The 27,363-nt window shown below is 36.0% G+C and overlaps 1 pseudogene; it reads left to right on the top strand.

Annotated features, from left to right (window-relative positions):
* Window positions 1–18,639: 18,639 nt before the first annotated feature.
* On the top strand, window positions 18,640–19,770 carry LOC102831517 (annotated as a pseudogene).
* The last annotated feature ends 7,593 nt before the right edge of the window (window positions 19,771–27,363 follow it).

Raw genomic sequence — 27,363 nt, 5'->3', positions numbered from 1 at the left:
AATGAATTATCTAACCTACAGTTGCCATGGGAAGTACACCTGGTGTTAGAAATGGTTTAAAAAAAAAAAAAAAAAAAAACTTTTTGAGAATGGATTTATGACTGACCTCCATTCATGGACCTCAGCTTTTTTCTGATCCTCGTCATCATCCCCCTGAAGTTAGGCAGGCTCTGACACTACTTTGAATACAGCTACCGCTACTCCTACTAGTCATGTTTTACAGCTCCGAACCTACTAGGAGTCCTGGTGTGGTGCTGGGGGCTAATGCATCAGACTGCAAAGTCATTTGCACTGCAAGGTCAGTGGTTCAAGCTCACCAGTTGCTCCTTGGACACTCTATACAGGGTCGCTATGGGTTGGAATCAACTCGACAGTGCTCAACAACAACAACCTATTTGTGGCCAGAGTTTTGGTGTGGCACTGCAGGATATAGTGCTGGACCGCAAGATCCGTTTGAGCTGCGAGGCTGGCAGTTCAAACACACCAGCCACTTCTAGGAAACCCTATACCAGGTCATTATGAGTCAGAACTGACTTGACAGCACTTAACAACAACAATATGTTATTGTTCTGAAATCTAGACCATGTACCATTCTTAAAGGAAATGTTGCTGATTTATTCAGTAAGTTAGTTGTACCTGTTTCTCAGGAGCTAATTAATTGCAATAATTATCGCTCAGCTACAGCTTATTAAATTACGGTTTTGCAAAACTCATTTGGAGATAGTGTTTGGTTTTCAAGAATATGAAAAAAGTAACTTCATCAGTTGTGTAAATAATCTGATATATAAAGTGGCTTGGATTTCATGTAATTTATGTTATGTTTTGTCTTATGCTTACAAATATACAAGGAGGCCTGGTGGCACTGTAGGATATGTACTAGAATGCTAACTGCAAGGTCAGCAGTTCAAAGCTACTTGCAGACAGTCTAAAGAAAGATGAGAGTTTCTGCTACCATGAAGATTTACAGTCTCAGAAAGCCTATACAGAGTTACAACAGGTGAGACTCGACTCAACAGCACTGGGTTTGTTTGTTAGTTTTCTCTGGTTTTGGCTTTTACAAATTTTTGCTAATATTACTAAAGACATAATATTCCATACAGAAGTTTACATTATTTGTGGTTTTTATAAATTTGTAACCAAATTCTCTTTCCTGGCATTAAATGTTCTCATAAATTTATTTCCAGAAATATTGTCTAGTAGGGACCATTCACTTTCCTAGGCTGCTGGGAAAGTATCACTGAACAAACTCAACTCATATATCTCTGCTCTCAAAGATACTATGTTTTGGAAGTGGAAATATACCTATATTAAGTTGATTCCATGCAAGTCAGAGTAGAAATGTGCTCCATAAGGTTTTCTTTTCTTTTTCTTAGTTTGATTTTTTTATTGTAGTAAAATGTATATAACAAAAAAAATTGTCATTTCAATCACTTCTATGGGCACAATTCAGTGACAATAATTATGTTCCCCATGCTGTGCTAACATCGCCACTCTCCCATTCTATTTGTTTTCATCATCCCGAACATTTCATTACTCAATACCCCTTGAGAAATAGCTTTCCATTTTCCCCTCCCACCCACTCTGGTAAGCACTAATATACTTTGGATGAAGTAGAACTGCTCCTTAGGGTTTCTGAGACTGTACATGTTTACGTGAGCAGATCTATAAGGTTTTCAATGACTGATTTCTACAGAGAGGTCTCTAGATGGACTTAAACTTCCAGCTATTCCATTAGCAGTCTACGCATTAACCATTGACACCACCTAGGGACAACAGAGGTAAGATGAACAAATAATAAACATAACTAAATCTAGCAACATCGTAAGACTTATTAAGTGTCATGAAAACACCAGCTACTATTTTCAAAAATTTATACTGTCATTTTACACTTACTTCTAATGCAGAAAATGAAGGTCAACTAAACAGCCAAAATGTTTTCTGCTAGTATGCCTGAAGGAGACTTTTGCAATGTGAGTGCAACTATTCCAACAAGCCTAGCTTAAAGTCCCCCTGGATGATAACTACTGCCCTCCGCATAGATTGGTGTTTATCTCCTGAAAGGGGACTAAAGACCTTTCACTTCTGAGTATAAATCTAAAGGCTGACTAGACACAAAGTTCTGCCCTTTCCTGCTGTCATTGCTCCCTCCATCCTGGCAGATTACAATGACACACTGAAAAAGCAGCTAAAGCTGACACCAGAGCAGGCTTTCCTGTGGTACATTTATGACAACATTCTTAGTATCTGTCCTGACTGGTATATGAAAACTCACTAATTTTCTAAGGATAGCCTAGTCCGGAGAACACAGCCATTTCTGTGATGACAAAGTCTATACCACGAGTGTCTGCAAGCAAGCTGGAGGCTGTCAGTGAGGTGGGAACTGTGCATGTGGAGTTTGCCCTTCAACAATCTGTTCAGTCAAATGCCTGGTATTTCTGATCTCTGACAAAATCTAGAAAGAGCTATAAAAATAAAACTTGTCACTGTTTTGTATTCATTGAGAGAAATATATACTATGTACTTGCCAGGATGAAGCAAACTCCATTTCAAAGCAGTTTTAGCTATCAAATTGAAAACGCCAGGCTTTCCAAAGTCACCATATCTCCACACAATAAATATGAATTTTTCTATCTGACTGGCTGAGAACTTTGCTTCTGTCTCATTATGGATGGAAACATCAATAATATTTTCATCTCTACAGAGGATGGTTATTCCTCACAAACATAAGCTGATGAATCATCTGCTATTTCTTTATTGCTTTTTAATATGAATTTCAGAAAAATGGAAAATTCAAGGATTCTTTCTTATAGATCTTCTCTTCCTTTACAATTTTTTATTTTTCTTTTGCTACAGATATTCATATGAATATTAATTTATCTATAAAGAAACAATCACATATAACTTTACAGTACTTATTGATACAAGGTGAGTCAAAAATTATCCATTCTCCAGTTATATTAATATACCTATCCACACCCATGGCTAATGACAACATTAAGTATGCACATGAAATGATTCTGTCTCTTAGAAGAGTAACACTTGATTATGTGGCAAATCATATGCAAATTAGACTTGGATTTCAAAAAGTGTGTGCAAGATGTGTATGGAAACAACTGACAAGTAAGACTGTAAACAGAAGCATTTGAGCATCTGTAACAAAATTTGGACCAGTACTTGAAGGAAGGTCAAAGTTTCTTAATAAAAAATCATTACAGGTGTTGAGACGTGGATACTTTACTACTATGCTGAGAGCAAATGGCAGAGTATGGAATGGAAACAATCTTAATCACTGACTAAGAAAATCTTCAAAAGTCCACTATCAGCTGGAAAACTGATGCTTACAGTTGTCTACAATTTTCAAAGACTGCTGTTGGAACACTCTCAGAATGAAGGTTCAAATATTAACAGTGCTTCTTACAATGAGCTGTTCACTGAAAAGATTAACTCTAAATTTGGGGATAAATGCAGAAGACTGCTATCCTAGGGCTTTGTGATTTTACATGACAATGCATGCCCCCACACCTCTGCCCACACTGTTGACAATCTTCAGAAACTTCATTTTGAGGTGTTAAAGCTTCCTCCCTATAGTCTGACATCAGACTAGGTTTCACCTGTTTGGTGCCCTGAAAGCAGCCAGCCCTTCCAGGACAAAGATTTACTTCTGATAAAGAACTGAAGGCGGCAGTGCATTCATGGCTTGCAGCTCAGTCTAAAACATTTACTGATAAGGGGATACAAAAGCTTGTTGACAAATTGTACTGAAAAGCAAAGAGATTATGTCAAAAAATGATATATTTCTTTTGTTCTAGAAGTTGATTGAAATAAATTCTGCAGCCAGAGTGCAGATAATTGTTGACATACCCTTGTATATAAAGAAATCTATATAAAGATATTGTTTTTCTATATAACTTATTATATATTTACATATAAAGAAGTGTATTTATAGGTTGCATATGCATGTATTGCATATTTTTGTAAAATCACTTTACTTACTGTTTTTTTGTGTTTGTTTGTTTTTAGTTATGAGCTTAGTTCATCTTCTAGCACAGAAATGATCAGGTTATAGCTAATACTAGGCAATGGCAACTATGTAACCTGTGTTGTAACAGAACCCTGTGAAGTCTATAATATCTCTCCAACCTGACTCCACCAAGCCACGTTTACTGGTCTGTTGGGATCTTTACAGTTAGTGACACCCACAATATCTACAGATGCTTTGCATACCCAATTGAAAATGTATGTTAATTTGCTATCTCTCTCTATATAAATGAGAAACAAAAGAATCCATAAGAACTATTTTCACCATAGAGGCATCATATGTAAACTTTGAGCATTTTTATTACATATAATCAACAGTTCTAAAAACTAAATGTGATTGATTTAACTAGAAATAAGTTCCTAGAAACAATTTAACATATATAAAGCAGGTGCAGCTTAGACATTCTCCTAATACAAACTTTGGCAAACCTTTGAAAAATTCAAATTATAAACAGTTTAATTCCTGTAAGGGTCTACCCATTTAATGTTGCATTTTTAGTAATCAAATTCTAAATGAAGGTGGAGAGAATATTATATTTCATTTGTGGTACTATTCCTCAATATTTTAGAGAAAGTCAATATTCAAATGAACATAACAGATATAAGATTTACATTATAATAATGTTCCAATACTAGTTGGTTTTATAAAATGTGACTAAGTTAAAAAGAAAGAAAGACTAGAGATTCAATACCTATGTGTGCTATTGCTGTCTATTGGCTATCTTTTTAGTGTTTATAAATGAATTTATTCCATGAGAATTTACCATTCAAGGTTAAGTCAAAAGTATTGCTACAAAGTCATAAAAACATTTACTAAATAAAAACATCAAAATGTGAAGCCATTGTTTCTCAGCATATCCTTTTTCTAGGTTGGTGTATTTCTGAATGCAGTGTTTCCATCTCTATAAACATTTTCCCCAAAAATTAAGCGCTCTTTAATTTTCATCATGTCTAAACTTCAGGCCTAGAAATCTGGAAGGACTCAAATTATGTTCTTCTACAGATGTTCTGTGTGGTTTCGAAACCAAAAGAAGTGTGAAGAGCCAAGATCAGGGCTGTACTGTAGATAGAATAATGTTTCCCTTACTAAAGATTCTCACAGGACAGCCCTTGCTACCCTTGAAGAATCAAAAGGTAAATTGTTGGGATAAAAAACATTAGTAAGCACAATTTTCCTGGCCTTTAGCTCACTAATGCAGTTTTTAAATTTCTTTAAACTTATTCATAATAAACTATGGTTATCCTATGTGTTTGTGTTTTTTTGTTTTGTTTTTTTTTAAATCTATCAGACTTTCCCTTTGGAATCCCGGAATACAGCCACCATAACATTCTAAGCTGATTTCTCAACCTTGAGTTTAACCACTCAAGCAGAGCCCTTTGGAAATAACTGTTTAGGTTGGACTTTTTTTTTTTTTTTAAAGATACTCCAATGAGACTAAGACAAATGTATTACTGAGGGAAATTGTCTGCAGCCATACATGAACACATGTTTAAACAAGCCTTCTGTGGAATAAACCTGTACATGAAATGGAACGTAAATGGCAATACTTTTTGAGTCATCATTGTATATTTTTAGCACATATCAGACACTCTTCTTCTACAGTAGAAATAAATCAATTCTATTTCCTCCTAACAACTTTCCCAAGCACCACATTTTGTATTTTTAAGTTAATGTCAAATAGGTATTTTCAAGGCACTTTAGAAAGTGATTCCAAATTAAGAGAGCATTAAATTTCAATTGACAATTTAAAAAGGTTTTCATTCAATCTATGGTCTGAAAACTGTTCCTAAATACAGGTCTCAATGTTCCACAATCTCTTATAAAATTTACAGAAAAAAGCTTAATTTAAATGGGCAAGCATTCAGTATTAAACTATGCCAAACAGTATTTTCATATGTGAGTTTTTTAACTTAAAAGAACAATAAAAACAAAAAAATAATTTAAAAAATAAATTTAAAACTGAACTTGTAAGGTCAGGTCAGTGCATGCTTGCTTTAAAAAAATAAGATTAAAAGAGAATTATAGGTCACAGCATTCTCTGACACAGATAAATCTTCTAACATCCATTTTGGATGAAAGTTGTACATCTCATGAAACACAAATGAACTAATGAATGGTTGACTGTTATTTTAGGGTAAACTCATAAGCAAAAATTAAAGCATTAAGTGAGTCAAAGTATGAAGAGTGAATATGTCCATGAATTTGCTGATTTATTATGATATCCTGGCTCTAGGATAAGATAGACATACGTTCCTTTGTCAACTCTACCATCTATTTACTTTATCAATTAAAATTAGAAAAACCTTCTGAGACATTTTGATATTTATACAATAACATTGATTTTTGTCCAGCTACAGGAGTTCTTGTGTATCACTGAGAATAAGCATTGGACCACAAGGCTGGTTAAAGAGCATGATTGGTGTTTCAAACTCACCAGTCGCTCCTCATAATCTCTGCACAGGGTCGCTATGAGTCTGAACTGACTCTACAGCACTTAACAACAACAAAATAGTTTACAGATGAAATATTTAACTGTAGCAAAAATAAATAAATGTATAAGGGCACTTAAGACTATTTATTTATTGCATACATATTTACTGAGTGCTGATTCTGGACAATGGACTTCATATGAAGCAGAAGCTATATTAGTGTAAGAATAAAATGGATAAAGGGATAATGACTAAATAAATAATCAAATACATGAAACCTTCTGTTTATTGAGATATGATGGGAACATCCTGGTGTGATGATGTGGGCTAATGTGTTGGACTGTAAAGTTGGTTTGAACCACAAAGTCGGTGGCTTAAGCTCACCAGTTGTTCCACTAAAACCCTATACAGGGTTGCTAAGGGTCAGTGTTTACTCAACAGCACTTAACAACAACAACAACAATAAATCAAGCCCACGTATAATTCCCTTTCATAGAGTGTAAGTAGGATTTGTGACCTATTTTAATTAATAGAATATGGCAAAGGTAATGGAATGTTATTGCCTTGATTGGTGGTAGTGGTTATGCACTGTGGAGTTGGTTCTGACTCATAGCAACCTTATGTAGGGTTTCTAAGACTGCAAATCTTTACAGGAACACAAAGTCTTATCTTTTTACCATGGAACAGCTGGTAGATTCAAACTGTTGATCTTACAGTGGGCATCCCAACTCGTAACCTACTATAATACCAGAGCTAGGTCACACTGTATAATAATCAGTCTCAGAAGAGAGAATAGAGATGTTTTTCTTCTGGACTCGAAGATGCAACTGTCTATTGTATGAACTGTCTATGGAGAGAGCCATGTAACAGGGAACTGTGGGTGGTCTCCAGGACCTGAAGGTGGCCTTCAGCCAACAACCAGAAAGAAAATTGGACCCTCTGCCATACAAGCACAAGACAAGTGGAATAATCCAAAAGTCTGAATGAAATTAGTAAGATGTTCTTCCTTAATCAGTCCTATAAATGAGACTGCTGAGCACAGGACATCTTGAAATGCCCCTGTAAGACATGAGGAGAGGACTCAGCTGAACTGGGCACAGATTTCTAAATCATGGAAATGGAGACAATCAATTACATTGTTTAAAGCCACTTTGTTTGGAGGAATTTGTTATGCAGCAATAGAATATCATGGTTTAGTTCCTTTGAGTTGGTTCCAACTCATAACCCTGTACAGTGTTTCCAAGGAGTGACCAGGGAACTTGAACTGCTGATGTTGTTCAAACCAACTTTACAGTCCAAGCAATAACTCAAAGCATCACATCAGGACATTACTACATGAGAAATTTGATGAAATCATTTATTATTGGTTCTAATATCTTTTGTTGATGGTTGCCTATGAGGATGAGAAACAAAACTGAATTATCACACTGATCTACACTTGGAAGCATATATTAAAACCCAAACAAAAAAACAATGGATGCACAGGGACATACAATTGTGCTTACCATGAAATCAAGTGTGTAAGGAAGTTAATCTTCAGTTAACCACTATACATGTTTAAAAATTCAATCTTTATTTAGATTCCCATGGAATTCTCATGTTCAAAAACTGTTTCCTTTAGTTTTAAAACAAGCTAAAAAATAAATAAATAAATAAAAGTAAATAATTGTGGATTCTTTCTAACTTTATATCTATTTTCTTCTGTCTTGATTCATTCAGTTCTTAAGAAAATTGGTTTAAAAAAAAAAATTAAACCAGAGGCTATTATTTTTTTTTTACTTTTTAAATTGAAATTTTTTTTCTGATTATTCTTTTAATTTAAAACCTTCTTCCAATTTCACTGGTGTAAGATATACTCTTAACATTTTAATTATATTTGTAACAAATGGAGTCTTAGCATGCCACTATAGGATAAACACTGGACAGCTAACAACAAAGTTGGAGGTTCAAAATCACCAGCTGCTCCTTAGAAAACCCACACAAGGTCAAGATGAGGCAGAATCAACTCAACAGCACTTAACTCCCTCCCCTCCCAAAAAATACCCAATATAATAACAAAAATAATAATACCATAAAAGCTTCCATTAATAACTATAAGATAAAAGTTGTTAAGTGCTATTGAGTCAGTTCTGACTCATAGTGACACTATACACAACAGAACAGGAGCACAAATATGTATCTTTGTACTAGAACTTGAGTACTAGCAAAGAAATGTTTTAGGCCATATCTAAAAATTAGGCTAAAATACACATAATATAATACTTATTTTTGAAATGTGTAAACATAAATGTCCATCTATTTTCTCTGAAAAATAACTATAATATTTTATTTTGTTGTTGTTAACTGCTATCGAATCAGTTCCAACTCACACCAACCCTGTATAGGGTTTTTGATGAGCAGCTGGTGGACTTGAACTGCCGTCTTTAAGGTTAGCAGTCCAGTGCACATTCTACAATGGCACATCAAGGCTCCAATATTTTATTTACATAGGTAACTTTGAAACTGTTTTTAAATACTTCTTTACATTCTAAAATAAAATAAAGATGGTAAAATTAAAAGCTTTCTATATTTTGAAAATTGCATATTAATCACAATGTGTACTTTGAAAAATAGATTAAATATTAAAAAATAAGTACTTTAATTAACTTAAATATAACAAATTACACACACAAAGGTCATGTTTTTCTGATATATGCACTAATTATTCCTCTGTTCTTTAAATGAGAAATATCATCCTAGAATTTGGTCAAATCATTTTGTTTAATATTGTCATTGCTATGACTTGGTACTAAATATGGTTTTAAATAATAGTCACTGAAACTAAGTGACAAATTAGGATGGAAGATTTATAATCATTTTAATTTTCAGAAATGATTCCAAGTGTTTAACGACATGTCAAACTGTAGCCTTTAAATCATTCATTTGTTCTTATAAACCTACACACATTAAAAAAGCAAGGAAGAGCATTTAATAAGGCATGTCATTTTCATTACAATTTGTTGATGATAATAGTACACTTATAATTTATGCTTACTTGAATGCTAATGGATATTAAACACTGATTAGGAAATGGGCATTCTAATATTCTACTTACTATTTGGCTCAACATATATGTATAAAAATTACTTTGATTTTATATTTAACAATAATGGACCAGAACATGTTTATTTCAAATTGTATTGTAAGTAAGACATAAGCAGGGAAAAATTAAGTACATTTTCCACCGCTCCTATTCTAATCAAAATGGCTGAAACACTGCTCTCTTTTAAGGATTTATTTACAGTTCACATTATATAAAGGATAACCAGGTACCATATCATAAAGCTGCTTAGTATTTCATTGTAGGTGCAGAAATAACATACTCTATCACTTGACATTTTTCTTTCAGGATTCTTTAGGTTCTTTGAATTTGAGTACATCAACTTAATTTATCATAATTTTAATGCTGAAAAGGTCTGTTGGAACTGAATTTGTGTATTAATGCTAAGAAAAACAATGCTAAAGATAAATATTTTGAGTATGATACATGTCACTATTTTTCTGTTCAACTCTTTTCATCATTTCTTCCAGCTGTTTTCACTTCTCAGCACTGGACTTTGAATAAATAAGTTGGCAGGTCAAACCCACCAGCCAATCCCTGGAAACCCTATACAGGATTGCTATGACTGATGACCAACTCAAGGACAATAACAACAACATGATTGAGATGAACATTCAGAGTCTCTTCTGACATCCACTTTTTTCTTTTCTTACTTTCCTGTCTTTTTAGTGATCTTTTGCTTTCTTTGTGTATGATGTTCTTGATGTCATCCAACAATTCATCTGGTCTTTGGTCATTCATGTATAATAAATCAAATCTATTCTTGAGATGGTTTCTAAAACAGGCGGAATATATTCAAGATCATATTTTGGCTCTGTGGACATGTTTAAACTTTCTTCAGCTACTTCAAGATAGATCAATCTTGAAATGTTCTTTTTGATCATGAATATGACATAATTCCTTTTGCATTTGTCATTTCCAGCATAGCAAACCATATAAATGTCTGTTTCAAAATGGCCAATACCAGTCCATTAAAGTTCACTAATGTTTAAGATGGAGCCCTGGTGTGGCACTGTGGGATAAGCACTTGTGTGCTGTGAAGTCAGAGGTTCAAGCCCACCAGTCGCTCCTCAGAACTGACTAGATGACATTTAACAACAACAACAATGCCTAGAATATCGGTTTCTATGTGTTCCATTTCATTTTGCTCAATAATCATGTTTTATAGATTCACACTTTGTACATTCCAATTACTCATGGGTGATTACTGCTGTTTCTCATCATTTTGAACCATACCCCATCAACAAATGAACATACCAAAAACTTTTCTCTATCCATATCATTAAGATTGACTGCACTTTGTGGATGCAGCTCTTCTCAGGTCATAGTTTCAACCTGAGGGGCTAATCTTCCGGCACATTATCAGTTAATGTCGTTGTTGTTAGGTGGCATCAAGTTGGTACCGACCCATAGCGACCTTATGCACAACAGAATGAAAAACTGCCCTATCCTGGGCCAACCTCACTACTGTTGCCATGCTTAAGTCCATTGATGCTGCCACTTTGCCAGTCCATCTCATTGGGAGTCTTCCTCTTTTCCTCTGATCCTCCACCTTACCAAACATGATATCCTTCTCCAGTGACCAGTCCCTTCTGACAATATGTCCAAAGTATGAGAGACGAAGTTTGGTTATCTTGGCCTTTAAGGAGCACTCTGGCTTCACTTCTTACAAAATGGATCTATTGGTTCTTTTGGCAGCCCATGGCACTTTCAAGATTCTCCTCCAACACCATAACTCAAAGACATCAATTCTTCTACGGCTTTCCTTATTCACTGTCCAGCTTTCACATGCATATGAGGTTATTGAAAATACTATGGCTTGGTTGAGGCGCATCTTTGTCCTCAAGCTGACATCTTTGCTCTTCAACATTTTCAAAAGGTCTTGTGCAACAGATTTGCTTAATGCAATACGTCATTTGATCTCTTAACTGCTGCTTCCGTGAGTGTTGATAGTTGATCCAAGAAGAATGAAATCCTTTATAACTTCAATCTTTTCTCCTTGATAAGAATGTTGATTATTGGACTAGGAGTGAGGATTTTTGTTTTCTTTACATGGAGATGGAATCCATACTGAAGGCTGTGCTCTTTGATCTTCATCAGTAAATGTTTTAAGTCCTCTTCACTTTCAGCAAGCAAGTTTGTAACATCTGCATATCACAGGTTGTTAATGAGTCTTCCTCCAATCTTGATGCCACATTTTTCTTCATAGAACCCAGCTTCTCAGATGATTTGCTCAGCATACAGGTTGAATAAGTATGGTGAAAGAATACAACCTTGTTGCACACCTTTCTTAATTTTAAAAATTCAGTGTTCCCATGTTCTGTTTGAACAACTGCCTCTTGGTCCAGGTACAGATTTCTCATGAGCACAGTTAAGTGTTCTGGAATACTCATACTTCTCATTGTTATGCATAGCTTGTCATGATCCACACAATCAAAAGCCTATGCGTAGTCAATAAAGCACAGGTAAACCTCTTTCTTTATCAGGCAATGCTCTACTGCTATTCATAAAGTAGCTAGTTCCTGAGAAGTGCATCACCTCTTTCTTCTTCATCATCAGTTCTTAGTCTGGAAGTTCAGCTGAACCTGCCCACTATGATTGGCCCCACTGATATTTGAGACACCAGTGGCATAGATTCCAGCAATAGAGCCACATTCACTCTACCACAGAATAATAAATTAACAGATAAGTGGGACATATTGGATCAGTTGATGACAATTTGGAGTATATTTAAGTTATATGAGACCAGAAAAGTTAAGCTAACATTTTTCTCACTTGTCTGCAATAGTAACCTGTTTTGATGTTGTTGTAAGGTGCTGTTGAGTTGGTTACAAATTTATGTACAACAGAACAAAACACTGCCCAGTCCTGTGCCATCCTCACAATTGTTGTTACACATGAGATCACTGCTGCTTCCACTGTGCCAATCCATCTCATGGGGGTGGGGGGAGGGGTCTTCCTCTTTCTCAATAACCATCCACTTTACCAAGCATGATGTCCTTCTCCAGGGCCTTGTCTCTCCTGTTAACATGTCTGAAGTATTTAAGATGAAGTCTCTTTATCCTGATTGAGATAGATACTTCTGGGTATATTTCTTCCAACATATTTTTGTTTGTTCATCTGGCAGTCCATGGTACTTTTAATATTCTTCTCCAATACCACAACACAAATGAAACTATTCTACAGTTTTTCTCATTGATTGTCCTTCTGGCACATGCTCTGACCTGTGTTTCTTTGGAGCAGGCCACTTGCTCAACTCCAAAGAACCGGTGGTTGGAGTATGAGCCAGATACATGATTCAGTCCCAGAAGAGACCAAACAAGTGTTGTATAAGTGTTCAATATATTGGAAGCAGGCCACACCCTGAGGAAGCTTCCTTTCAATTGATGGGCTTTTTATAGTAGATATCAACATTGTTGTTGTTGTTAGTGCCATTGAGTCGGTTCTAATACAAAACAACACTGTAGAGGGTATCCAAGGAATGACTGGTGAGATTGAACCACCAATCTTGCAGTTTAAATCGACTTTACAGTCTAATGCATTAACCCACATCACCACCTCAGGACTCCAGATATCATCATGGAAAATTATTATTATCTTAACTGACAAACTACTGAGATTCTTGGTCCAGTCAAGTTGACACAAAACCTAAACTATTACAATATAGATGTAGTAACATAAAAACATTTTGTCTTTAATGTGTTTATTAATAGGAAATAAATTGAAAAGATACAAACATAAACTACAGATTAACTTTTCATTATAATATTGGTGGAATGGCAAAAGTAATATAGGACATGACAAAGAATTACATTTATATGATGAATTTTTAGAAAATAAAAACAAAGTCATGCAAAAGTATGTCTAAAAGTAAATAATTTTAATCATATTGCTTTTTCCACTTTAATTAGCACTCTTGGCCAATTAAGCAATAGTCACATTAAAAAGTAACATCTTTCTCCTTAGAATTACTGTTGAAGTTCAAAGGCTCCAGTTTTAATTATTATTCATAAAGTATGGAACACAACTTTCAAAACTATAAAAAATCTCTATTATACATGATTCGGCAGGATATTCCCCTTAGAAGAATTATCATTATAAAGTACTAACTTTCATACAAATTAGTAGGTAGAAAGTTTCTTTTCCCACTTTCTAGTTTCAAAGACTACTTAATAAGTCAGAATTTGAAAACTTTAGTGGATGAAAGGAAATGGGAGTCTTAAAACTAGACTATTACTAATGTGATGCCCATGGCAAAGATGGAATTAGATACTATGGATAAATTTTAAGTTCCAGGTTAATAATGAAAATTGAATAATAAAGTGGAAAAAAAGTAAAGAAACAAATATCTCTTTGCCCATGCTCACTAGCTTGTCAGCTGAATATGTATTTCAAAATTATGTTTAGTGATTCTTTTTCCACTGGTCATCGAAGGTACAACTGGTCTCTATTTACCTTGAGCAGCAAAGGAGGAAGAGAGTTGTGAATAGGTGCAGAATATAGAATGGATAGTTTAATGCATCCATGAACAACTTTCCCTTTTGCTATTAAACCAAAACTAGATAGTGCCTGGTTACCACCACATTTTAACGAAATATTCTATAGAAAAATCCTGATGAAAAGGTGGAATATACAGAAGACTTTTTTATTTTCATGGAATCCAGACTTTCTGGAACCATGGAGGCTCAATGAACCCTTGAAACTATTGCCCTAAGATAGTATTTAAACTCTAAATGAAAAATATCCCCAGAAGTCTTATTAAAACCAAACAATAGTTTAGCTTAACTTGTAAATAATCTCTGGTCGAGCATCAACCTCTTTTAAGATGTACTTATATGGAATCAAATTGATAACAGTAACTCAAAAGGTAGATAGGAACTTTAGGGAGCAGTGAGTACCTGTTAATGAAGGAGGAACAACTCAGAAAAGAAGGTAAGAATGATTTCAGAGTTTGAAGAATATTATCATTGGCACTGAACTGTATATGTAAAAATTTGAATTATCTTAATTCCACCGTGTATACATTTTAATAGCAGTGCATTAATGGATTGCATACAAAGTATTCAATATGAAGATAACGAAATTAGATATAATTGTGGCAAAACAAAAATGAGTGTTAAGCTGTAGAAAAAGAGAAACTGGAGAAAGAATATGTACGTGTGTGCAGTTGTTTGTTACGATTTTGTGATGTTTGAGTGTGTGTATGTGTTTATGCGTTAAGTTGCATGTGTTGTAAAGAACAAATAACTACATTTACTTAAGGAAAGGTTCGCAAACTCATTAGAATATAAGGTCCAGGCAGAAATTTTAAATAAGTATAACAGGATGAGAGAAAAATGAAAGTTCTGGTCACTTTGCTAAATTGAAATGACATTAACGACTCTGTGGAAGTTCAAACATAATTTTTATGTCTTCCTTGAGTGATCCAGATAAAACAGATGTCTAGATTTTAATGCAAAACTCTTCCATTTTCATTTTTTTATTTGAATTATTTTTAATGTGCTGTATTTGTCAAAGAGGAGTCCTCGACCACAGGGTTGGTTTGAACCACAAGGTTGGTGGCTCAAACTCACAAGTTGCTCCTAGGAAACCCTATACAGGGTCACTATGGGTCAGAACTGACTCAATGACACTTAACAACAACAACACTGCTCAAAGAAATAAAACTACTTGTCCTGTTCAGCCTGTGACAGAAGACTTTGAAACCTTTGACTAAAAGATCTGTCAGTGGACTGCCCATTACATAATCAGAACTCTCTCTATATACTTAGGATTACAGCTCTATCAAAGCAGCTCTGGTAGTGTAGTGGTTACAAATAGGGCTGCGAGCTGCAAGGTCAGCAGTTTGAAATTGCCAGCTGTTCTATGGGAGAAAGAGGAGGCTTTCTGCTCCCGTAAAGATTTGCAGCCCCGGAAACCCTGTACAGGGTCGCTATGAGTCGGAACCGACTCCATGGCACATAACAACAACAACAACAACAACAACAGCTCTATCACCACAGAAATTCTTTGGAGTCAAGTTTTTTGAGAATTATAAAAGTTTAGAGTATTTTTCTGACTGGAATAAAACCTATCTCAGTAATAGAAGTAATAGTTATAAAATGGGTATGCCAAGCTGTCCAAACCCTGCTTGCTAGGTGAAAATTAGAGTATGGCTGGTATTCAGCATTTTTATAAAAGAGGAAGCTTCAGAAGTACCTGGAGTTACTTAAAACAAACAAAATGAAATAAATACCATCTATATAAAATAATCAAGTATATAGATACCAAATTTACTTATTAGTTGTTATCAGCAGTGCACAAGAGAAAAAAGAAAGAATTTTGCTTAAGAGCCGAGTCTATATGAGTCATGGTTCAATGGTTTGGGAAAGAATAATGAGAAAAGTTACAAAATATGAAGAATGTAATCAGTATCACTGAATTGTACATATGGAGATTGTTGAATCTGTGATGATTTTGTTCTGTACATTTTTACCACAATGAAAAATATCTATAAATATATATATACTCCAATATTTTCACTAAGGGATTTTGTTCTCTTTCTTTTTTTTAATTTTTTTTATTGTGATTTGAGTGAACATTTACAGAGCAAATTGGTTTTTCCATAACAAATTTATACATATTTTGTTTCATGATATTGATCGCCATCCCCAAGAATTAAGTAGCACTGTTGCCACTGTTTCTCTCTACTTACCATTTCCAGAGAATACGCATCTATCTCTAATATAAGAATGTATATGTGACATTGTCATTAAGATTTCATATTTTATTCTTGCCCAAGTGTTGATTTCTGATCTAATTTTTATAATCACATAAGTGATCTTTTAAAATGATACTGAATCCTGGGTTAACCTCATGTTGATGACATTCACTTATGTTTCCAATATTCACTTTAAGATTAAGGATGGTTTTAGACAATTCTTCAAACCACCTTTCATTGGTTACTATTTATCTCTTTTTGAAATTTTGTCAATATCACTTAGATTGTCATTTTAGCTCATAAAATGTTCTTGTTAATTGGAAAAAGAATATATATTGCTCAACAGTTATGAAAAAGAAAAAAGAAAAAGGAAAGAAGTAAATGATTCATGAGACTTGCTTCCAGAATGCATTTATGCTTAATAATTGCAATGAAACCAATTTTCCTAAAACTTTGAAACAACTGTCATTGTAATTGAGGACTACCTTTCATATCACTGTACATATGGAAGAAAAGGCATACACAGTATTATATTTGGAGAAAAGACAACTTTTTAAGTGTAAAATGATATCTAAAAAAGGAAGGAAACAATACCAAAATAAAATTTCATAGATCAATAAAGTCATATATAAATACAGTTGGAATTCTAGAAATATTTGCATGCCAATTGTGTCATTATTGAAAATTTAAAAATGCAATATATAATGAACTACGTGAGTCATTAGAACAACACTATATTTAGTATAACCTAAGATATTTGCCCATGAATATTATTATACTAAGGAGAAAAAGATTTATTTATGACTTACGATATTTCTAAACAAACAAGAGCAGTAACAAACTGTACTCTATTTTATGAGACATCGCTAATTAGAGTGGGAAGTATAACGCAAAATATTAGCCTCTAAGAATCACTTTTCTTGGAAACAAAACGGCAGACTAATTATAATACTCTGAGCTAGAACTAAAATTATATCATGCATTATCTTCCACCAACCAAGTGTTACATGCAGAGTGAAAGCTATTCCAACTGTCATATTAAACAACTTTAAATGTGGCTGATGTCTGTAATTTCCCTGTAATCTCATTTTGAATAGCGCTTTCTTAAGCAAAAGTAATTACAGAGGAGGTAAAAGTCTGGCAACAGTGATTTATTTATAGAATAAATAAAAAAGCTATTACTGAATGAAAGTATTTACTCTGATTAAAAAAAAAACTTTTGTTTAAATTTTTATAGAGGAAAAAAATAGGAAAATTGCAATGAATCCCTGTTGATATTTTAAATATGTATATTAATGAAACTGAAGTTTTTTGTTTGGTTTGGTTTGGTTTTAATTCAAGCAGGCAATACTTTTGCAGTAACTTGTAAACTCCTGAATTGGGCTATTATTATAATGCTTCTACTTGTTGTTATGTGCTGTAGAGTCAGTTCTGACTCTTAGAGACCCTGTAAAGGGTTTCTGAGGCTCTTAAATCTTTGTGAGAGCAGAAAGCCTCAACTTTCTCCAGCAGATCAGTTGGTGGAGTTGAGCTATGCACCTTTTTGTTCACAGCTCAGTGCTTATCATAAGGAGCCACTAAATAGATACTGTATATTTGATAGATTAAAACATTTTTCTAAGATATGTGGGTGGATTTATGTCTAAGGAGCTCTGGTAGCGTAAAGGTTACGAATCGGGCTGCTGACCTCAAGGTCGGCAGCTCGAAACTACCATCTGTTCCGCGGGAGAAAGATGAGGCTTTCTGCTCCGGAACAGCCTCGGAAACCCTGTGCAGGGTCACTATGAGTTTGAACCGACTCCACGGTATTTAACAACAACAACAACATACTTATGATATATGTATGTTAAACAACCAACATGATAGATATATAATTGACACATATATAGATAACCTGTGATTGAATATATAGCTTATGTAGATTTTGACCATTATGAGAGAGTCAGGCTTCCTCCCACAGGATAATAGCAATAAATTATCTATTTCCCTTTGGATGAGGGTAGAGTTATAAATAGAGTGGTGGAAGATGAAGGAAAGTAGAGCACAGCTCCTAACCCCAGTGGAAAACACAGTATCAATAATCAGCATAGTGTTTAGGAGAGATATTCCTCAGGTCAGTGTTTAAAGTTATTTTCGTTCTTTCTACAATAAAACTTTCCTACTAAAGAAAATAAACCTGAATGATATGTGTACAGTTTCATACTGAGATGCATTTCCACATATTGTAGGTATACAATATAAAAAAGCAAGTATCTTGGAGCCTGGGAGTTGAGTGGGAGTCAGCTAGCCGCTGCGGTCAGCGACGGGACCCCACGGGGGACACTGCAGCCGGAGCCCGGGAAGGGGCCGTGTGGCCACCGTCTGAACCAGGATGTCCCAGCATGAAGGTATTAGCTGTGATGCCTGTTTAAAAAGGAAATTTTCGAAGTCGCAGATACAAGTGTTTAATTTGCTACGATTACGATCTTTGTGTATCTTGTTATGAAAGTGATGCAACAAGGCATACACCCAATGCACTGTATATTTAAGAGGGTAGATTTTGATTTGTATTATGGTGAGGAGGCTTTGTCTGTAAAGCAGCCATAGTCTTTTACTTGTCCCTGTTGTGGAAAAATGGACTATACGGAGACATCGCTTCAAGAACATATTACTTCTGAATACGCAGAAATATAAACAGAAGTGATTTGTCCAATATGTGCAGCATTACCTGGAGGAGACCCTAATCATGTCATGGATGACTTTGTAGCTCATTTTACACTTGAACACACAGCCCCTAGAGATTTACATGAATCGAGTGATGTTCAACGTATACTTAGAATGTTTCATGCTGGCCAGGCACTAGGAGGGCCTCATGCTGGTAGGTGAAACATGTACTTTACTAGCAGTTCTATCCGCGGGCTTTCCTCTTCTCAGAGTTCATATTCTCTAAGCAATCGGGAGGTTATGGATCCTATAGGTGAACTTTTATCTCAGCTATCAGAAGTGAGACTCTCTGAAGTAGGACAGCTTAATCCTCTGGCTCTTCTGCCTCTTAGTTACAACTGCAGACGCAGCTAGAAGGGCGGCACGCCCAGGCAGCATGGCAACAACTGGAGATTGCACACAACGCCACCCGGAGTACTAACACAAGTAGCATCTCCACTACAATCACACAGTCCACAGCAGCAACCAACACAGCTAATACAGAAAGCACTCAGCAAGCTATCCAGAATCCCCAATTTCTCTTAACAAGTTTGAATGATCCGATCCTAAAATGTCTGAAGCAGAGCGCCAGGCCACGGAAAGCGAACGCGCACACTGGAGGCTGTTTGTCCAAGAGCTCGTTCTGTCCACTTTAGTGCGTGAAGAGAGCTTGTCCTCAGACGAGGATGAAAGAGGGGAGATGGCAGATTTTGGTGCTATGGGCTGTGTAGATATTATGCCTTTAGATGTTGCTTTAGAAAAATCTAAATTAAAAAGGAGTGATAAAGGAAATGAGCCTCCACCACCTCCTCTTTGTTGACATCTCAATTCTCAAACAATGTCCTTTGAGCTGTATTTCCCAATGAAAGTGGACAACAACTATCTTGGATGTGTTTGGTGATTGTAATTTCAGGACTGTAACTCTTGTTACATTGTGTACCTTCAAAAGGAAGAGAGAAAATACATATGATAATCATTTCCACTTAACAATTTTTAATTCTAGTAGGTAAATGTAGGTAGCAGTGCAGGGGTGATCTCTGCTTCTGTCCCTTGACATGCAAAAGGCTCTCCTAATACTCCATGTTCAAACTGAAGAGGAAATTGAAATCTCTAATGAAGCTGCTGTGTGTATTTATGAATATGAATGAATAAAAACTGCTTGGATGGTTTACCTTAAAAAAAAAAAGCAAATGTCTTATTGCTGTGTGTCACTGAGTCGGTTCCAAATCATAGTGACTTAGAGTGGCTGGTGGGTTTGAACTGTCAACTTGTGGTTATCATACGGTGACACACCAGTCATAGCAGTTCTTAAAGAAACCTGTGAAGGCAGAGAGAGAAAAGAACTGGGCAGGTAGATAGTTGCTATATATTAGAACATTCAGGGAAGTCTTCTCAGATAAGATTACGAGGAATGAACCTGAAGAAAAGCAATGGGCTTTGTGGAGAATTCCATCATAGGTCAACAGGAACAGCTATTTCAAATATCCTCATCTGGGAGCATGCCATGCCTATTTGATGGACAACAAAAGACTCTATCCAGTTTAACTACATAAGGTAGAGGTTGTTATTGTTTTCAAGTGCCATCGAGTTAGTTCTGACTCATAGCAACTCTGTATAGCATTCCCAAGGATGGATCTTGTGGTTCAAACTGACATTGTGATCAAGTGTTTATCCTACAGTGTCACACGAGGCCTCCTTGAGATAGAGGTAGTAAGATAAGTGACCAGGACAATGGAGGTGTCACTTACTTGGTTGTGTTATAGTAGGGGAGAAAAATTTTTGGAGTAGAGAACAAAGTTTGATTGAAAAGTAAAGTTTGAAATATCTATTAGACTATCAAATGAAGAAGACAATGGAGAGACCTATGCTAAACTCTGAAAGAAAAACAACACAAAATCGTCAACCAAGAATCATATATGCAGCAAAGCTGTCAATAAAATATGATGGTGAAATCAAAACATTCCAGGATAAACCAGAAATTAAGGGATTTTGTAAAGGCCAAACTACTAAAGGGAGTTCTTTGAACTGAGAATCAACAAGCCCAGACAACTACAAGAGACTGACATATACAGCAATATATGTTACATCAAGGATCAATCCTATCCCTCTGTACACAGGGTAGATAGGGGTGGGCAAATTAGACCTTGACTACCTAAAATGGGAGGGGGTCTATAAAGGCATGAAGTGACGGGCTTATAAGTTTTAAAGAGGGACTTTAGTTTCAGAATGTGCAGGGGAAGGTAGAATCCTCACTGAATAGTTTTCATCTTATCTAGATGGGTCTAATGAAAAGAGATGGGAATAAGATTCTTATGATTCAATAGTGAGTAATTGTTATCATAACTAATTGTGACTGTACAACTGTAAAGGCAGAAGTTTTGTAACATAAAGAGGGGGAATAGTTCATCTTACAGTCTAGGAACAGAGGACCCTAGGACCATCAAGAAAAATGAGCATGAGTGGAATATGGGACCCTACTCAGAGAAACAGCAGTACCAGAAACGGATGCAGAGATGAAGACATGGAGAGACAGAGCAGCTGAGGACTCTAGAGTCATGGAAAGACAAAAGCTGTATGCTGACAGCCAGGAGGCAGGCTTGCAGAATGTGCCCTTTGGTTGTTTAAATAATTATATATAAAGATTTTTTTTGTTGTGTACATCCAAAAAAAAAAAAAAAATCCAGAGGGAATAGAAGCAAATACTGTTTATTGATGAAGTACAGAGGGATTGTAATCATTGCAATTAAATCAATTACGACAGGATGAGCATAAACCAATGTTCTCCCATGTAAACTATCATTCAATTCACAATACAAATTAAAAACTTTAAAAAACCACAAAGCTGTTTCTATGAAAAGATTAATAAAATTGACAAACCTCTAGCAAGCCTAACAAAATAAGAGGGAGAAAACACATATAGCATGCATTAGAAACCGCATGGGAGACATTACAATAGAATCAATAGAAATAAAAAGATAATAACAGAGTACTATGAATAATTGTACTCCAACAAATTTGAAAATGCGGAGAAAATGCATGCATTTTTAGAAAAACATGACCTACATAAACTTACACAGTGAGCTAGAAAACTTGAACAGATTCATAAAAAAGGAAGAAATAGATCAGGTCATCAAAAACTCCAAACCAAAGAAAAGTCCAGGCCCAGATGGCTTCTCTAGTGAACTTTAACAAGCATTCAGAGAAGAGCTGACACCTATTCTACTTAAACTATTAAAGATTACAGAAGAAGGTTAAAAAAAGAAAAGAAAAGAAAAAAAGCAAACTGTTTGGCTGTGGCATTATTAAGCCAGCTGTTTGCCCTGGAATCATCAAGGCAAAAAAAGTCAACCAATCAGGGTAAACTCCTTTCTAAGACAGAAACTCAAAGGGAACACACAGACAGTCTTGCATTCTCGCTGGCAAACATCCTTGTTGATGAATGAGTAGAAGTGGGAGAAATGCAGCAAAGAAGACATGGGCTGAGGTTGGCAAAATTCCATAGATGCCCAATGACCTTGGAATGAGAGAAAGAAAAGGATGGGCTGACAAGTTTAAAGTTCAGGGTGATGTATGAACTCCAGAGTCCAAAGACAGTGACCTTGTTAAGGAGGGCTAAAGTTAAGAATGAAGCAGCCAGCGGATCTGAAGAGGGAGAGACATGCAAGAACTCCCAATCTCCCAGAGAGTACCCACTGGACCTAGTGTAGATGACTTGATGGTCAGAATTTGATCAGATGACAATAAAGAAGTATGATATAGGGAACAACCACCTGATCATCTGGACTCTTGATTATGGATGCTGCTGCTCAACTAAATAGGGAAGGATTCTCCATATCCAGGATAAAACATGTCTCCTCAGTACACTGGGTTGATAGTGATGGACAACTTAGACTTTTGGTCCCCAAACTGGGACCCTATAAAGGCACAAAGTGACTGGTTTACAAGGTTTTGGGGTGGGGGTAGGGTGGTACGTAGCATCAGAACATGGGAATAAGACAGAAACCCAACTGAATAGTTTTCCTCTTGTCCAGATGGGTCTGGTAATGAGGGGGATAGGACTTTATGATACAATTGCTTGTAATCATTTTCAGCTCTAATGGCAATTGCCACAACTCTAAATGCAGAAGAGGTACAACTAAAAGAGGGAATGATTAAGCTGTCATTTTAGGAACAGGGGACTCGAGGATCATCAAGAGGCAAGAATATGAAAGGAGCAATAGATCCTGACCAGAAACGTGGTGACAAGAGACATCAAGGCACAAGTGATGGCATAGAGAGGCAGAACAGCAGTGGACGTTAGGCCTACGGACTGAGAAAAGCAGCGAGTCTGTGGGCAGGAGACTGGCTTGGAAAATGTGCCCTTTGGACATTTAAACGAGTATATTTCCAATATGGTATGTGAACATCAAAAAAAGATAAAAGAGGTATACACTGTTGGCTAATGAAATGAACAAATCATTGATTTTGCAGAATTCTATCATGCATTCTCCAGCATCATTTCTATCACCAAGGCCATATTTTCCAACTACTGATCCTTCTTCTTTGCTCCCGACCTTTACATTCCAATCACCAGTAATGATCAATACATCTTGATGGTATGTTTAATCAATTTCAGATTGAAGAAATTGGTAGAATTCTTTTATTTCATCCTCACTGGCTTTAGTGGTTGGTGTGTAAATTTGAATAATAGTGGTATTAACTGAGCTTCCCTGTAGGCACATGGACATTATCCTATCACATACAGCATTGTACCACATGACTGATCTGGATATGTTCTTTTTGACGATAAATGCAACACCATTCCTCTTCAATTTGTCGTTTCCAGCATAGTAAACCATGTGGTCATCAGATTCAAAATGGCCAATACCAGTCCATTTCAGCTCACTAATGCCTAAGATATCAATGTTTATGCATTCCATTTTTGACAACTTCCAATTTTCCCAGATTCATACTTCGTACATTCCATGTTCCAATTTTCAATGGATGTTTACAGCTGTTTCTCTTCATTTTGAGTTGTGCCCCATTAGCAAATGAAGGTCCCGTGGGCTTTTCTCCCATGGGCTTTACTACATTCGCGTCATCATAGTCAACTCTACTTTGAGGAGGCACCTCTTCCCCAGGTGCATTTTGAACAGCAGAGAAGAATTTGGTAGAACTCAATTCAGCATCACTGGCTTAAATGGGGGCTGCATAAATTTGAATAATAGCATTATTAACTGTTCTTCCTTGCAGACATATGGATATTATCCTAATACAGATAGCACTGTATTTGAAGAAAACTCTTGAAAGCTCTTTTGATCATGAAAGTAACTCCATTCCTCTTGGATGTGTTACTCCTGTCATAGTAAATCATATAACCGTAAGACTCAAAAGGGCCAACATCAGTCAATTTCAGCTTTCTAAGGTCTAGAATATGATTCTGAAGTAAGAAGTCCAAGGTGTATTGAAGGCATTGGCAAAGAACAAGGCACCAGCAATTGATGGAATACAAATTGAAATATTTCAACAAACTGATGCAGCACTGGAGCACTCACTCATCTAGGCCAAGAAATTTGGAAGACATCTACCTGGCCAACTGACTGGAAGAGATCCATATTTGTGTCCATTCAAAGGACCTAACAGAATGTGGAAATCATTAGAAAATATCAGTAATATCACATGCAAGTAAAATATGGTAATGATAATATAAAAATGGCTGCAACCATACATTGATGAACTGCAAGGTCGGCGGTTCAAACTCACCAGCTGTTCCCTCCAGAGAGGGAGTGACTCCACAGATGGAGGTAGACATGAGGACATGGAGAGAGAGAACAGCTGAGGACTCTATAGTCATAGAAAGAGAGAGAGTGAGTGCTGGTGGCCAGGAGGCAGGCTCACAGAATGTGCCCTTTGGTTGTTTAAGTTTTCACATATTCCTGAGTGTTTTTGTGTACATCCTCCCTCCCACCCCACCCTACCCTGCCTTCCCGCCAAAAAAAAACAACCAGAACAAATGGAAACAAATACTGTTGAATAATGGAGGAGACTGTAATCATTGTGATGAAATGATGAGTGCAAAACCGATGTTAATTATGTCCCATGTTAACTATCAAATGTAGCAGCAACTGTGAGGATGTTGCTGGACCAGGCAGTGTTTTGTTCTCTTGTATATAGGGTCACTATGGGTCAAAACCGATTCAATGACACCTAACAGCAGCAGTGCCTTTCACGGCGTACTAATGTGGTATTGTAGGATAAGCACTGGGATGCCAGTTGCCCTGTACAGGGTCGCTATGAGTTGGAACCAACTAGATAGCACTTAACAACAACATCAACAAGTGACTTTAAAAGGAAATCCTGGCAGGGTGTGGGAAAAGCTCTGGGTTGCTAAGTATAGAATCTGAGCCGAGCAAGATGAGACCTTCAGTTCCTTTAAAGATACAGTCTTAGAAACCCCAAGGAGCAGTTTGACTCTGTCCTATGTTGTTGTTGTTGTTGTTAAATGCTGTTGAGTCTATTCCGACCCACAGGTACCCTGTATAGGGTTTCCAAGGAGCAGCTGGTGAGTTTTAACCACCAACCTTGCAGTTCAAAACTGACTTTGCAGTCTGGGGCATTAGCCCACAGCACCACACCAGGCCTCCTATTTCTTGTTGTTAAGTGCCGTCGAGTTAGATCCGACCCACAGTGACCCTATACAGGGTTTCTGAAGAGCTACTGGTGAGCTTGAACCACCGATGTTGCAGTTCAAACAGGTTTGCAGTCTGGCGCATTAACCCACAGCGCCACACCAGAACTCCACAGTGTCACACCAGGTCTCCTGTAGAGTAAGCCAAAAGAAGAAGAGCCCCAACAAGATGGACAGTCACAGTGCCAACAGCAAGGGACTCTAGTGTAACGGGAATTGTGAAGATAAGGCAGGACCTGCCCGACAGTGTTTGTTCTGTTGTGTATGGGATCACCAGTAGTTGCACCCGACTCAATGGCATATATAACAACAGCAACATAGGGTGGCTATGACTCGTCATCACCAGGCTGACAGAGTTTAGTGACCTTAACAAAAATACTATCAGCTTCAGCAGGGAGAACAGAAGCCTCTATAAAGCTTTTTTGAGAAATACATTGAAAAATGTTCTGGAAAAATTTCATTCTTTTAATTCAATTTTTTCACACACTTTTCAAAGCTCCCTCATATATGTAGAATTTTGTTGGCAATTTCAGGAAGAAGAGAGAAATAGAAGATAAGAACTGTTCCTTTAGGGGAAAAAAATGTTAAGAGACATTGAGTCATTTCCAACTCACAGCATCACTATATATGGTTTCCGAGGAGCAGCTGGTAAGTTTGCACAGCAGGCTTTGTGGTCCCCAGTCCAGTGCTGGTTCCACAGTGCCACAACAAAAGGACTCAATTAATTAAACACTTTAAATCAATTATGACTATATAATAGAATTACAAGCAGGACAAAATCTTTTTTATTTCCCCCTATCCATCTTCATTCAGCTGTTGGGATGTAGGCTTACATTAGCCAAAATACTGCTAATTTTTTCTGTTTACTTTTACAGTTAATATAATTTAAAATAAACTCCATTAAATGTGCTTATTAAAAAATATTCAAATGTATAAATGAGGTTTAAATAAAAATTTTCAACAGATGCAAATATTCAAAACACTTGAACAGCAGTAGAGATTACAACTTCACTTTGTCTACAAATGTACTATCAATTTGAAGTACCATCTGAACTAGAATTTGGAGTCTGGGATACTGACCTGAGTATGTTATTAATAATTATGTCATCCCAACCACTAATAATGTAAAACAAAAGTTATTTATACAATGAACATATACTGAGTTCTTATGATGAATGAGGAATTACAGGAGATTCAAAACTGGGTTATAGCTTCAAGTTTTACATACAACTAACAATAATTAAGCATCTTTTTAAGAAATTTTACCAGTTACTTTAAATAAATATTATTATATAATTTACATTTTAAAATTATAAAATGAATAGGTTTATTCCTTTCTTTATGAGCAAGGCAAGGGCTTTCCCAATGTCACACAGCAAGTGTGGAAGAAGAGTCTTCAAATCTATATGCACTGTCCTTGTCACACATTCTGAAGTTTATAAAGTGCCAGATAAGGCTTATATGTAGTTACTGAAAGCATAGCATAAGGAGTTTGACTAAACGTAATTGTAATACTGACTCTGTACCTAACATGCTACATCACTGCAGGCAAGATATAGTATTTCATAAATTGATACGATGATTGTTTATATCTGGGAGACAAGCCATAATTCTTAGGGAGATTCTAGCTGAGATGAATATTAATAGGGTACATGATATTTAGATGAGTAGAAAGATGAGAAACACATATTTACAAAATCAAAAGCATAAATTTATATAAGTATACTATGAAATGGGAGCACAGCG

This window comes from Chrysochloris asiatica, unplaced genomic scaffold (assembly GCF_000296735.1).
Source record: "Chrysochloris asiatica unplaced genomic scaffold, ChrAsi1.0 scaffold00003, whole genome shotgun sequence".
Classification (NCBI taxonomy): Eukaryota; Metazoa; Chordata; class Mammalia; order Afrosoricida; family Chrysochloridae; genus Chrysochloris; species Chrysochloris asiatica.
This window is presented reverse-complemented; position numbering and strand designations above follow the sequence as displayed.